General features: G+C 36.0%; 2 protein-coding genes and 1 long non-coding RNA gene across 5 annotated transcripts in view; 2 read left to right on the top strand and 1 right to left on the bottom strand.

Annotated features, from left to right (window-relative positions):
• LOC117994912 (agrin-like) overlaps positions 1-12,538 on the bottom strand; it is a 253,633-nt gene that overhangs the window by 227,003 nt on the left and 14,092 nt on the right. The gene's annotated exons all lie outside the window — the stretch shown is intronic.
• LOC117994923 (luciferin 4-monooxygenase-like) overlaps positions 1-12,538 on the top strand; it is a 221,794-nt gene that overhangs the window by 201,938 nt on the left and 7,318 nt on the right. The gene's annotated exons all lie outside the window — the stretch shown is intronic.
• LOC117994933 (uncharacterized) lies at positions 4,634-6,634 on the top strand. 2 transcript variants are annotated; one of them, XR_011237603.1, is made up of 3 exons: positions 4,634-4,773; positions 5,373-6,149; positions 6,504-6,634. It is a non-coding gene; the product is annotated as an uncharacterized lncRNA (long non-coding RNA). The 2 variants fall into 2 exon arrangements; XR_011237602.1 differs by lacking the exon at positions 6,504-6,634 and having other exon boundaries at positions 5,373-6,283.

Below are 12,538 nucleotides of genomic sequence, written 5' to 3' on the forward strand. Positions count from 1 at the left end.
CAGTTCGTGGCTTATATTAATTTTGAAAACTTTTCAGTAGTTAAACTAATAATAATATTTAACTCTACCAAAGTTATTTGGATGTTTGTATGTTTGCTTAATCAATATCGGTTTTTGAACAATAATTAAACAAAGTATAGCAACAATTTAAGAAAGAAATTTAGATCAATATTTCATTAGCACGCACATAGTTCCGAAAAGTTAGAGACGCGTGCCCGGGATTGAAAACGCCGACAGAAAATGTTGAGAAATGACTATTAATACCGTTAGGTAATATCGCTAGCTTTTGCAGCCAGAATTCAACTCTATTTGAAGATTTTTATATCTATGATTCTATGACACCAAATAAATTAAATTCTCACTTACAGATTGCTCGGTTTTAGAGTGTGCAATTTATTCTATTCATTCGTATAATGGTCCAGCTCCAAGCAGCTTCACGAGATGGTCTGAAGCTAACTAATTTGGTTAATGATCAAAATTTGTGCCAGAAACGTTCGCCAGCACTAATATATGGAACTGACTCGTCGGATTTCAGTTGGGGAATGGGTTTAAACGTTTTGCACGTTAGGCTCATTTATCTTGTCCATTTTATCTTTGGAAAGCACTGTCTGCCGTTGTAATAGGTATGTGATATCGTGAAATAAATGACTAGGTAACAAATGATGCTCATTTATAACAAATATCGCTATAAGCACGCTTGTTACGTCCTGATTTAAAAAAATACCCAAAGAGTTACATTATTACTAAGTATAGATATATAGTAGGCATAAGTAGATACAGTACGCGGCAGAAAGTAATTTACATCGGCCTTTAGAATGACATTTCGGCTTCGTAGAGCGTTGTCTCTGTCACACATACCTATATGAAGTTTTGTCGGTCTCAACGACAGAGACAACGCTCTCCAAATCTGATCTCTGCTTCTAAGGTTGATGTACATTACTTTCTGCCGCGTACTGTACTTACTAGTCCACAATTTCACCACCGGGGATGATTTATGCTAAACCGTGCCGAGCTTGAGCCGTGCCATGTCCGAGGCACGTCCGATTCGCAAACAATCCACGGATTGCAATATTGTATGAAGAAACGTAACTCGGACGAGACTCGGATGACTCGGACATGATATGGTCTGATGTGACCTTATACAAATTCCCAATCGGTGCTTCAGACGCGACACGGCTCGGCATGGTCTAGCATAAATCATCCCTTAAATGCTATAATATATCGGTCCATTTTAAACCCTATACATTAAATGTTTAAAAACCACATTCGATTTCGATTCGATTTTGGCAGGGCTTGTTTAAAATTCAATTTTGTGAGTAAAATAACTAGAGAAAATACGAGTAAAAAAATTAGCAGCGTTAGCAGTTAACTGCACTGACCCAACATTCCACACAGGCGTCAATGCACGCCGCATCTTTTACGACTCTCTCTGTATCCAGGCTGTATTGGCTAATTCGAACAGTGGAATTTATTTCGTAACTATTCGCTGATATTTCCTACGAGTAAACTAGCCTTTCAGCGAACACCTACCTGCCTACGCACAATATGCCAATTTCTGTTTTGACAAATAACAGTTCTCGTAATATTATTACAGTCCAATGCTCAGTGAGAGGGACTTACTAGAGGGGTCAATTTAGAAAAAAAAAAAACAAAAAATATAGCCTAGAATTCATATCTTTAAATCCTACAATCTTAACTTAAGTATCTACGAGTAAAAGAATTTTTAAAAGCAGTTTTACTTAGTCTGTAAAACCCTTTTATTTCCAGAGAGTACCTTACCTACCCCATACAAATTATCTCTGATATTCTTTTTTCGTAAAAACTCGCATTATTGAAAGTATGACAATTTCAAAACTGTAAAGGATACCATTATTATTTTACTAGGTTTGCCTAAGACTTGATCCACCTGTACTTTGGTTATTTTTAATTCTGTGGGAATGAATACCTTAGTTTCTTCAGATTAACTTATCCAGATTTATAGTTTAAGCTTTATGTGCAATTTTATTTGGTTTGACATCGATTGACAAGATGCGATTACTTGTAAGAGAAGGAAAGAGGTAACAAACAGAGGGGGATTCCAACATCAATGTAACAAACACATATTTTAGACATGCTCTTGGATATTATATTAGAACTTATTGCTGGTATGAATTATTTTCGTAAACGCAAAAAGGTAGAGAATCAAATCCTACCAAAAAGACGTCTCATAAAAATTTGAATTGTTTCTAGTGATTCCTGTCCGTAAAGAACGTATTCCCAGTAATGGGAAACACGTTCCATTTTTTTAGGTGAGGACTTTATAAAAATTATCGTCAATCTCGACTCGACATCCACAGGGAGTCATGAATAGTGAATGACTACAAACCTTAATTATAAAAGCACTCTCCATTAGGCACATCTTTAATCCCTTGTATTAAATAGGGTTGCCAAAATCGTATGGAAAAAAGGTATTTTGGACGATACAAGAAATTAATACACATCTTCGAAGTCTGCGGTGAAAAGAAAGAGTGAATAACCCCAAAGGTTAATTGCTATTTTATGAAAAGATCTCTTGAGAGGGCACATCTTTAATCCTGTGGGTTGACAGTAGGGTTGCCATTTACCTACTATTAATTGTTCCCAGAGATCTTATTTTAAGGCCGCGATTACACCTGTAAGTTTTACTCATGTAAATAATACAAACAAATTTACTAAGGTAAATAAATGACACAAGAGAAAGGTGACGATCCTCAACAGTGAGGAACATGGTGCAGAGGAAAAGAGATTCTTAAGTCAGCTAAACGTAACATGGGAAGGTAGGTTAGCTGACAGCCCTGCTCAAAGGAGGCCGTGAGTGCGACACTGAATATTTGTTTCTCACGGTCGCACCGCCCACTTGAGCTCTACGCAGACGTGGCTTCGTGTTAGACCTGCAACAAGCCTGCAACTTACTAATAATCTAATAAACATTCATAAAGTCACGCCGGTCACCGAAAGCGGTTAACGTAACAACCTCTGCGAGATTCTGGGATGGCATCTGTTTTCTAACCTATAAAAAGACTTTCTGATTGACTGGCTGATCTATTGTATTAGGAGCTGAAAGTTTGCATTAAGGCTGTCATTTTTCAAGTTACGAATATATCCATGAACATTGGATTTTGAATGTTTGGCTAAATGAAGAAATAGGTGCGTACCTATTTCAAGATTTTCGAAAATTCCACCCCCTCGCGAATTTTCAGAAATTATACTAGAACGAAGCCGGGAAGGGTCAACTAGATTGGAGAAATCACTTTATCTCGATCAGTAATAAATGTTCTTTCACTAGTTACCACAATACCGGCAAAGCCGTGCCGGTAGGGTGCGATTTGGCGTTCCGGCTCGATGCCGCATAGAAACCAAAGGGGTACCGCCATACCCTTTCCAGGTTAGCCCGCTTCCATCTTGGACTACATCATCACTTACCAGGTGAGATTGTAGTCAAGGGCTTACTTGTATCTGAATAAAAAAAAATGATCACTCCCCTTATTATAAGACAAAATCTCTTTTCACTCCAAACGGTAGGTGATGATGCAGTCTAAGATGGAGCGCGCCTGCCTAGAAAGTGTCTATTAATTCTTCTTTTGAAGGCACCAATATTAGGTACAGCTAGCGGGGAAGACGGATTATAAAATTATAGCACGAATAATAAATATGCGTGTACCTGTTTTAATGAACCATTTTCGGTGTAAAAAATTTCTCGCGAAACGTTCGTTAGAGAAATTAAATTTACATACCCCTAATGTATAACATGCGCCGGCCTAAATTTAAAACGATGATAATTATCCCGACCATGTGTGCCCTTTTACTCAACAAATAAAAGATTTTTTTAATAAACGATAACAGGAGCAAAATCCGCAGTGGATCTGCAACATTAACCGTAATTTATTTGACACCTATTTCTATTTAATGAACTATGCAACGGAATCCTAGTAGGTATTACAATACCTTGTTGGGACGTAGAAACCTTGGAAAGATAGAATTTATAGACATACAAATTTTGTTATAACGACTAGCTGATGCCCACGACTTCACTCGCGTGGATTTAGGTTTTCAAATCCCGTGGAAATTCTTTGATTTTCTGGGTTAAAAAGTAGCCTATGTATTTTTCAGGCCTTTAACTATACCCATGCAAAAAATCACTTCAATCCGATGCTCCATTGCGACGTCATTTATGGTCAGTTCACATTATTCCAGTCCAGTAATCCAGCGAGTTAATCCAGTCCAGTGCTGGACTGGATTATATCGTCCACATTATTCCAGTCATTCAAAAGCTGTTAGATCGGTAACACTATAGTGACAATGCTTTCAAGAAAGGAGTTTAGAAATTGTTTTAAAACTGTTCAATTATTACTGTTAGAAGAAGTAACTGATGTAGTTGAAGAAGAACTAAAAAGAAAAAAGCGGATTTGGGTGAGAAACTGGATAAGCGAAAGAAATGTAAAAGGAGGCTCAACAATGCTTTTGCAACAGCTGAAATCAGAAGATGCCTATGAATATAGATTGGCAATGAGAATGACAGCAGAAAATTTTGAGGAGTTGTTATCATTAATTTCAAACAATATTCAACGTAACGATACATTATTAAGAGATGCCATACCTGCAAAATTAAAACTAGAAGTCACTCTATCCTTTTTATCTACTGGAAATAGTTACAGAAGCCTCAGTCATCTGTTTCGGTTGCCAAAATCATCTATATCGCAAATCATATCAGAAGTTTGTCAAGAAATAAAAAGGGCATTAAAAGATCACATCAAGGTAACTAATTTTCTTTATTATAATTTCCTCATACTTAACACTATTTCACATTTAAGCTTGATTGAAAGCATTCATAATAATATTGGCGTATTCTGTATCTTCACACAATAAATTAAGTGAATCATCAGTGGCTTGGGTGTCTGTAGTAGATGCTGGACTCATTGAAAATGTATTAGAACTTGGACCAGGCGCTTGTAGTATGTGAGAATAACTCGTATTACTAAATCTCAAATCGTTCAGTCTACATTTTGTTACCACTTTTTGTATTTCTTCTTGGCCTAGGATAGCCTGTTCTGTGGAAAGTTTTCTTAATTGCGTTGCAATGTATTTTCCAAAGATATCAAATTCATCTTCCTCTCTTTCTGAGTTGGAGAAGTCATTTTTGATCTCCTTCATGTTTTTGACAATTGCAGATAACTCTGTTAATCTAGACTTCTTCTTTCGTGGTTCCGGTGCAGAAGTTTCCGGTGTAGGAGTTTCCGGTGTAGGAGTTTCTGGTGTAGGAGTTTCTGGTGCAAAAGCGGAGGGATCGTCATCAGCCCGCACTCTAGATTGAGATTCTGTATTTTCCTGAAAATAAAATTATTATTTTATTACAGGTACCAAGTACGCCACTCGAATGGGGACAAATCGAGAAAGGATTTCGGAATAAGTGGAACTTTCCCCTTTGCTACGGAGCGATTGATGGAAAACATATTAAAATTACGGGCTCCAAGGAGTATGGAAGTGTGAATTTTAATTATAAAAAAGATAATAGCATTGTTTTAATGGCACTTGTAGACCACGATTATTGCTTTACCTATATCAACGTAGGAGCAAATGGAAGTGCATCTGATGGTGGTATTTTCAAAAACTGTTCTATCTATAATCAATTGGAAACTAGCGGCTTTATACCAGAAGGAGGGGTAATTGTAGCTGATGCTGCCTTTCCATTAAAAACATACATGATGAAACCATATCCTGGGCCCAATTTAAGTTTTGAAGAAAAAATATTTAATTACAGATTATCACGTGCCAGACGCATTGTCGAAAATGCTTTTGGAATATTAGCAAACCGATTTCGAGTTTTCGAAAAGGCTATTTCGACAAAGATAGATACTGTGGATCACATTGTATTTGCAGCTTGTTCTCTACACAACTGGTTACGAAAAAAGTCGAGCGCTTATCTAACTACTTGTTCTGTTGACCGCGATGATATTGATACCCACAGTTTGATTGAAGGTATGTGGAGAACTGACGTACGCGGTTTAAACAGTATCACACAGCAAGGCAGTAACCATTCATCGTTAAGTGCAAGAGAGAAAAGAACACAGTATACTAATTATTTTGTGAACGAAGGGAAAGTACCGTGGCAAAATAATATGATTTTTTAAAAAGTAGGTAACTGTAAATTTTATAGTCACTGGTTGTAGACGAAAATTCATTTCAATTTATCATTCATTCTAAATAATCTTAGAATTATATAATTTCATTAATAAATTCTGAATAATTTAATTTCTTAACAAACAAACCTGTACTTTTCTTTTCACCATTGCATTTCTTATAAATGAATTGAACTCGGCGAACCATTTTATCTTCGGCTGGTAAACATCACCACTAGCACCAGAAGTGGAGGATTTTTTAATCTTGTCCAGTTCAAGGTAGTATGTAGATCGCATACTTTTTATTTTATTTTTTACATCTTCTACAGTAAAACCTTCTATTTGCATACCCTCACAAATTTTTTGCAGGGCGGATTGGCGCATGCCTTTGTGTTTATAAAATTCTGAAGTGATATCCCACAGACACACATGTTCTCTATACAAAGAAACAAACAGAAGAGTTTGGTTTTCAGTTAATTTCATTGTTAGGAATTAGCTATAGAACTCCACAAAAAACAACAATGCGTGTTCACTGTAAAACGTGTAATCAAGCACTGGATTGGCCGTTCACACTATTCCAGTGGCGCTGGAATGGGCGAGCTGGAATGAAAAATAGACCGTCATTCCAGTCACTGGACTGGATTGATCACTGGAATGGGTACATTCCAGTGCAGGTTCACATTGTTCCAGTAGCATTCCAGCACTGGACTGGAATGCTGGACTGGAATGCTACTGGAATAATGTGAACCGACCATTAAGGACAAACCAATAAACAAACACACTTTCGCATTTATAATACGGGTAATGATTCTTATAATTTTAACTCAATCTCTCTTTATTTGTTGAAAGTTAGGTATACCTACTATTTATATAACAATCAAAATTTTAGTGCAACGTTCAGTTCAGTGGGAAGCACATCGAATAAGGCGACCAGTAACCCAATAACAATCAGAGTAGCATTAGTAACAAGAACAAAAGATAGAAGGTTAAGACATCGGTCTCCTATTTAGGGGGACCGCATTACCGTTTAATTTGCTTTATCGGTGAAGGAAAACATCATGAGGAAACCTGTATGACTGAAATTTTTTAGTAATGTTCTCAAAGGTATGTGAAGACTGCCAAGCTACACTTGGCCAGCGTGGTAGACTATAGCCTATAAACCCTACTCATTCTGAGAGGAAACCCCTGCTCAGCTGTAAGTAAATTATATTATTTTCTACTCGTGTTTAATCGTGTAAGTCCACAAGCCCAATGTTCGAGTCAGTCTGTTTTTCGGGTTCCACCACCACTATTCCATTATTTTAATCAAAGTTGATGCATCTGACTCTATTTGCCTTCGAATTGCAGACGTTTCATCTAAATTAGCTCAATGGTGTAATAATAAAGAGAACATGTTTGTTCGCTTCCGCTTGTTCACTGTACCACCAGTCGTAACTCCCAGCATAATTATTGACACGTAATAATGGGCGATTGAAACATTTTACCGCCGATGTGAGGCGAAGCAATTACGATGCCCAGCCGCCATTGCAGGGACATGGCGTGTGATCACCATAAGTGGTAACCACTTAGAACGCTAAAACACTAATAAATTGTCCCATTCGGGAACAGTGTTAATGAACCGTTAAACTGAGGATAAGTGAGAGCAAACTCAAACCGACACTTTTATAGCGTTTCTTGTATGACTTTTATTTGCTTAACCTTTGATTTCTTGAGTTATTTTTTGTGAAAGCCATGAAAGATACGAATAAAGATTTTTTAGTGATTCAGATCCCAAATTGTGTGCAAATATACCACGAAATCACTACTTACCCATATTATAAATGCGAGAGTGTGTTTGTTTGTTGTTTTGTCCTTCAATCACGTCGCAATAGAGCAACGGATCAACGTAATTTATTGCACGGTTATAATAAAAGACCTGAAGAGTGACATAGGCTACTTTTTATCCCGGGAAATCAAGGGATTTTTAAAAACCTAAATCCACGCGGATGGAGTCGCATTTTATAAATGCGAAATGTGTGTTTGACTGTCAGTCTGCTAGATTTTCACGGCCCATACATTCAATAAATTTTGACAAATATTATTGCGGAGATAGCTTATATTCCAGTGTAGGACAGAAGCTAGTTTTTGTCTCGGAAAATCAAAGAGTTCCCACAGGTCACAGTTTTTTTGAACGCGAAATTTTCGGGAGAAAAGTCGCGTACATCTAAAGCAAATCAAACAATCAATCAAATAACTAAACTGTTTCTTTTGTGTTAAAAACTAGACTGATCTGTACCAATTTAGGTATATTACGATGGATCTATGTTATTTTTTTAAATAATAGCGATGAGGTTAATGTTATTCATTGGTACATCCCACATGTTTCCCTACGATATTTTACCAAAATCGGTGCAGCTTTCAAAATACTTTATTCAACTGTAAAGGAAGTGAGGTTACATTTACTTGTGGCGCGTTAATCGCAGAGAAACCCAGGTTTATAATATTATTATAAAACGGAAAACCGCAGACTCATGTAAAATAGATTAATTGTCGTTATTAATCCAGCAGCGTTTGTGCATTACCAAGTAAACACTCCCATGATAAATGGTGTGTGATAACGCAGTGAAATCTGGATACGACAATAACCTGACCTAAATGTTTCTAGTCCTGTTATAAAAATTAACAAATGCTGGATGTATTTTACAACCGATTTGTCGGCTTTGTACTTTTGCACTAAAAATTTAGGTTCGGGTACTAGCATGTTAATAAAAACCTATCAAACTATAGATTGTCAAGTAATAGATAGGTATAATTAGATATCAATACACAATATCGACGCATTCAACAATATTAGGTAGTAAACTAACTGTAAGTACATCATAATCTACATACAAAGAACCTAAATAGTGACGCGTCTAGAATTTAATTTAAAGTTATTTAAGGTGAAAACTTTAAATTTTACGAACCAGCTTCAATTTTACCATTTGAATATTCACATTGCGTAATGCATACCAAATATCGAAGAAAGTAATGTCTAATTGCTACTTAAGTCATTCAAACCACTGGTAGTAGTTTTATGTTTACCATCCTAATCACAAACTGTATGACCCCATTTTAAACTTTACGATGTAAATAAGTGTCTTCCCACTTTCGATAGTGGCTCGAAATTACTCACCATAACTTTATAGTACCAAAGCAGTGATCGCTCTATGGTGTAATGAATCAGGATATTAACCCGAAGCAACCGGTCCCTCAGCATTTCCATAAAATGTCCCATCACTATAGGAGGTCTTTTATTGAGAAATCGTGGGACTGAGTTTACGTGATTCGCCTTTGTAGGTGCGCGAAACGTCCAGCACTTTCATTATTTCCTATTTTTACGTATTAATGCAAAGATTGTTTATTTAGGTGTTTATTTGCAGCAAAGTATTGTTGTCCCCCCGCCCCCCAATCTCCATCTAAATATGGAAATGTTATTACTTAAGTATTATTTTTGTTCCTACTAATTGTTATTACAACATCACAGCACCTAAAATTAGAAAAAGCATCAAAACAGTCACGACATGCCAATATTTCGAAAGATCGCACTAAACATTTTAACGTCTTATACTGCATTAACAGCGTTATTAAGACGGGTCAAATTTAACGACCCACATAAAGTTCCTTCGTAGAAACACCCACACGATGTTCGATTTCGGTTACCTAGAAACAATCTACAAATATTGGACCTGTTTAAAAGTGCCTACTTTTTGCAACTGCGATTCATGAAATTGAACAAAATTTTGCTGGTCACTTTTCACAATTTCATACTTATTATAAAAAAAAATTAATATTACTGTTGACGCCCACTATCTATCATCACCATCATCAATTTTATTCGAGAAAATAGGTTTAGAAAATATTTAAACGACCGTTGTAGAATAACCCTAACAGCTACGGCGCGGGAGCATGCGTGGGCGATCCAGTCTCTCGTACGCAGGCGTACTAACAAATTACGTTTACCTACTGACAATTCAAGCACAAACCGAGCCTTCGACTAAGGGCCTCGGACTACCGCACGACACGATAAAATAGAGTAACGATTCCGAACCGATTTGGACGCACGTTTTGCAAGCTTTGACTTGACTGATATCTTGGATATGTCATCCATACTGCTATATCTAGTTACAGGGCAATGTATCGCAATGGTCAGTCATTGCAGTAAATCTCATCATAATCGAAGGTACCCGTTAGTATGAAACACTTATATAACTTAAATATCGGCAGATAAAATTCGCCAAATTAATCGTGGTATGCACCCGTTTTCTACAATACAATAATACACTTTAAATCATATACGTACCTATAACTAACTGACGAATGAACATTCGATTCGACAAACACGCTGTTTACTACCAGCCTGGATATTAAATTGTATTATTGCTGAAATCTTTAACGCAGAAAAATGTACAAATGTGATGGTTTACTATACGATATGTGCCGCATATTGTGGCCCAAGGTACAAATCGTGTCGTGGGGTCCTTGGAAAAAGTTCTAAGTTAAACGCGCCGACAATACTACAAAGTGAACCTCACATTTACTCTATAATTTACGTATCCCTATTCTGACAGGCAGACTAATGAAACTTCCTTTTAAATCTGTAAAGTTTAAATACAATAATTAGGTACTTTGCACTCACCATGGATTCCCATGGTGAACATAAATCGTTGTAACTTGTACTAATTTTTAACTTTCTGGAAGCCTTTGTTTAGTATTCACATTTTGTGAAGTAATTTTTCTACTCGTAAATTAATAACTCACAAAATTAAAGGATGTTTTCTAATTCTAAAATTATTGTCAACAAGTCTTAACTGATTTTATTTATAAGTTTTGTAAAATGGCTCATCTTAGTTTTTTTTAAGCGGTGTTAGTGGACAAGCAGACGCTCTCTCTGGCACTTGGTAAACGCTCGCAAAAAGTCAATTTATGCAAGTTTTAGTATAAAGCTTGCAGATATCAACTTGGTGCGATATAGAGTGCAAATTCTACCTAAGTACTGCAAATTTTATTGCTAGTGAACACTTTGCAATAATGACAATTTTGAAATTTAACCATTCCTTCCACCTGAAGAAAAAATAATTTAAGTGCTCCTTCGTAGATGATAAAATATAACAATGATTATTATCTACTGAATAATCAAATTGATCTTATCGGCATTACCTACTTAAAAGTATTAGGTCAATATTTACAAGATAGGTACCTATTTGACTATAATATACTATCAACATTTTTTTATCTATGCTCCTTTTATATATAAACATTTTGCTATTTCTTATGTTATGCTATGGTATCATATTTTTCTTGATACATAATCTAAATATTATCTTTTGATCTCCTACAATAATTAATGCCCTTCAAATAATAACTTACCGAGAACTATTTCTGAGAATTTTACACAACTGAAATTTTGATCCTACAAATCCAAAGGAACAATTTCTGCAATCCCGTTACTATCCACATTGCCTGAATACTTAGTAATTAATTATATTGTATTTACAATGGCAAAAGACTAATTTATTTGGAGATGTCAGGCCGAGTCACGATTTCGTTGAAGCGCCTTTAAAGAAATAGTTTTGCGCCTTTGTGACTAAGATAATACATTCCTTGACATTGATGTAAAGGTTCATGCCTCTACCGAGGTGGTGATATTATGTAAAATATGATAAAATTTATACGATAAGATAATCTTACAGCAGATAAGTAAGTATCTACCTATACCTAAACATAATAACTTTTATCACAAAATGACCCTAATGATAAGAAAAATTTCAACGAAATGAATACGAAAGATCTTAAAAGATAGCTATTTCAGCAAGAAAATCAGAAGAACTGAAATCGTTATTTCAAATTGTTAAATAATAATCAATGATCCAAAAATATACCCAATAATAGGCACTATGTTTTTTGATGACCTCCCCGGCGCAGTGGTAAGCGCTGTGGTCACCTGTGGTCTTATTAGTGGTAGGTCATGGGTTCGATTCTGGGCAAGGGTTTGGAATTTTATAATTTCTAAATTTCTGGTCTAGTCTGGTGGGAGGCTTCAGCCGTGGCTAGTTACCATCCAACCGGCAAAGTCGTGCCGCCAAGCGAATTTGCGTTTCGGTACAATTTCGTGTAGAAACCAAAATGGGGATGGGTTTAATAAAAACTCCCATACCCCTTTAGGTTAGTCCGCTTCCATCTTAGACTGCATCATCACTTACCACCAGGTGAGATTGCACTCAATGGCTAACTTGTATCTGAATAAAATACAATAAAAATGTATTTTTTAAATTTATATAAAAAATATTGATAAAAAACTGACTTGCAAAACCACTACAAAGTAAAAAAAAATTTTTGTTTCTACACGTGTATCTGTATGTATGTTGAAATTTGGCAAGCTTAAA

This window comes from Maniola hyperantus, chromosome 2, assembly GCF_902806685.2.
Source record: "Maniola hyperantus chromosome 2, iAphHyp1.2, whole genome shotgun sequence".
NCBI classification, from domain to species: Eukaryota; Metazoa; Arthropoda; class Insecta; order Lepidoptera; family Nymphalidae; genus Maniola; species Maniola hyperantus.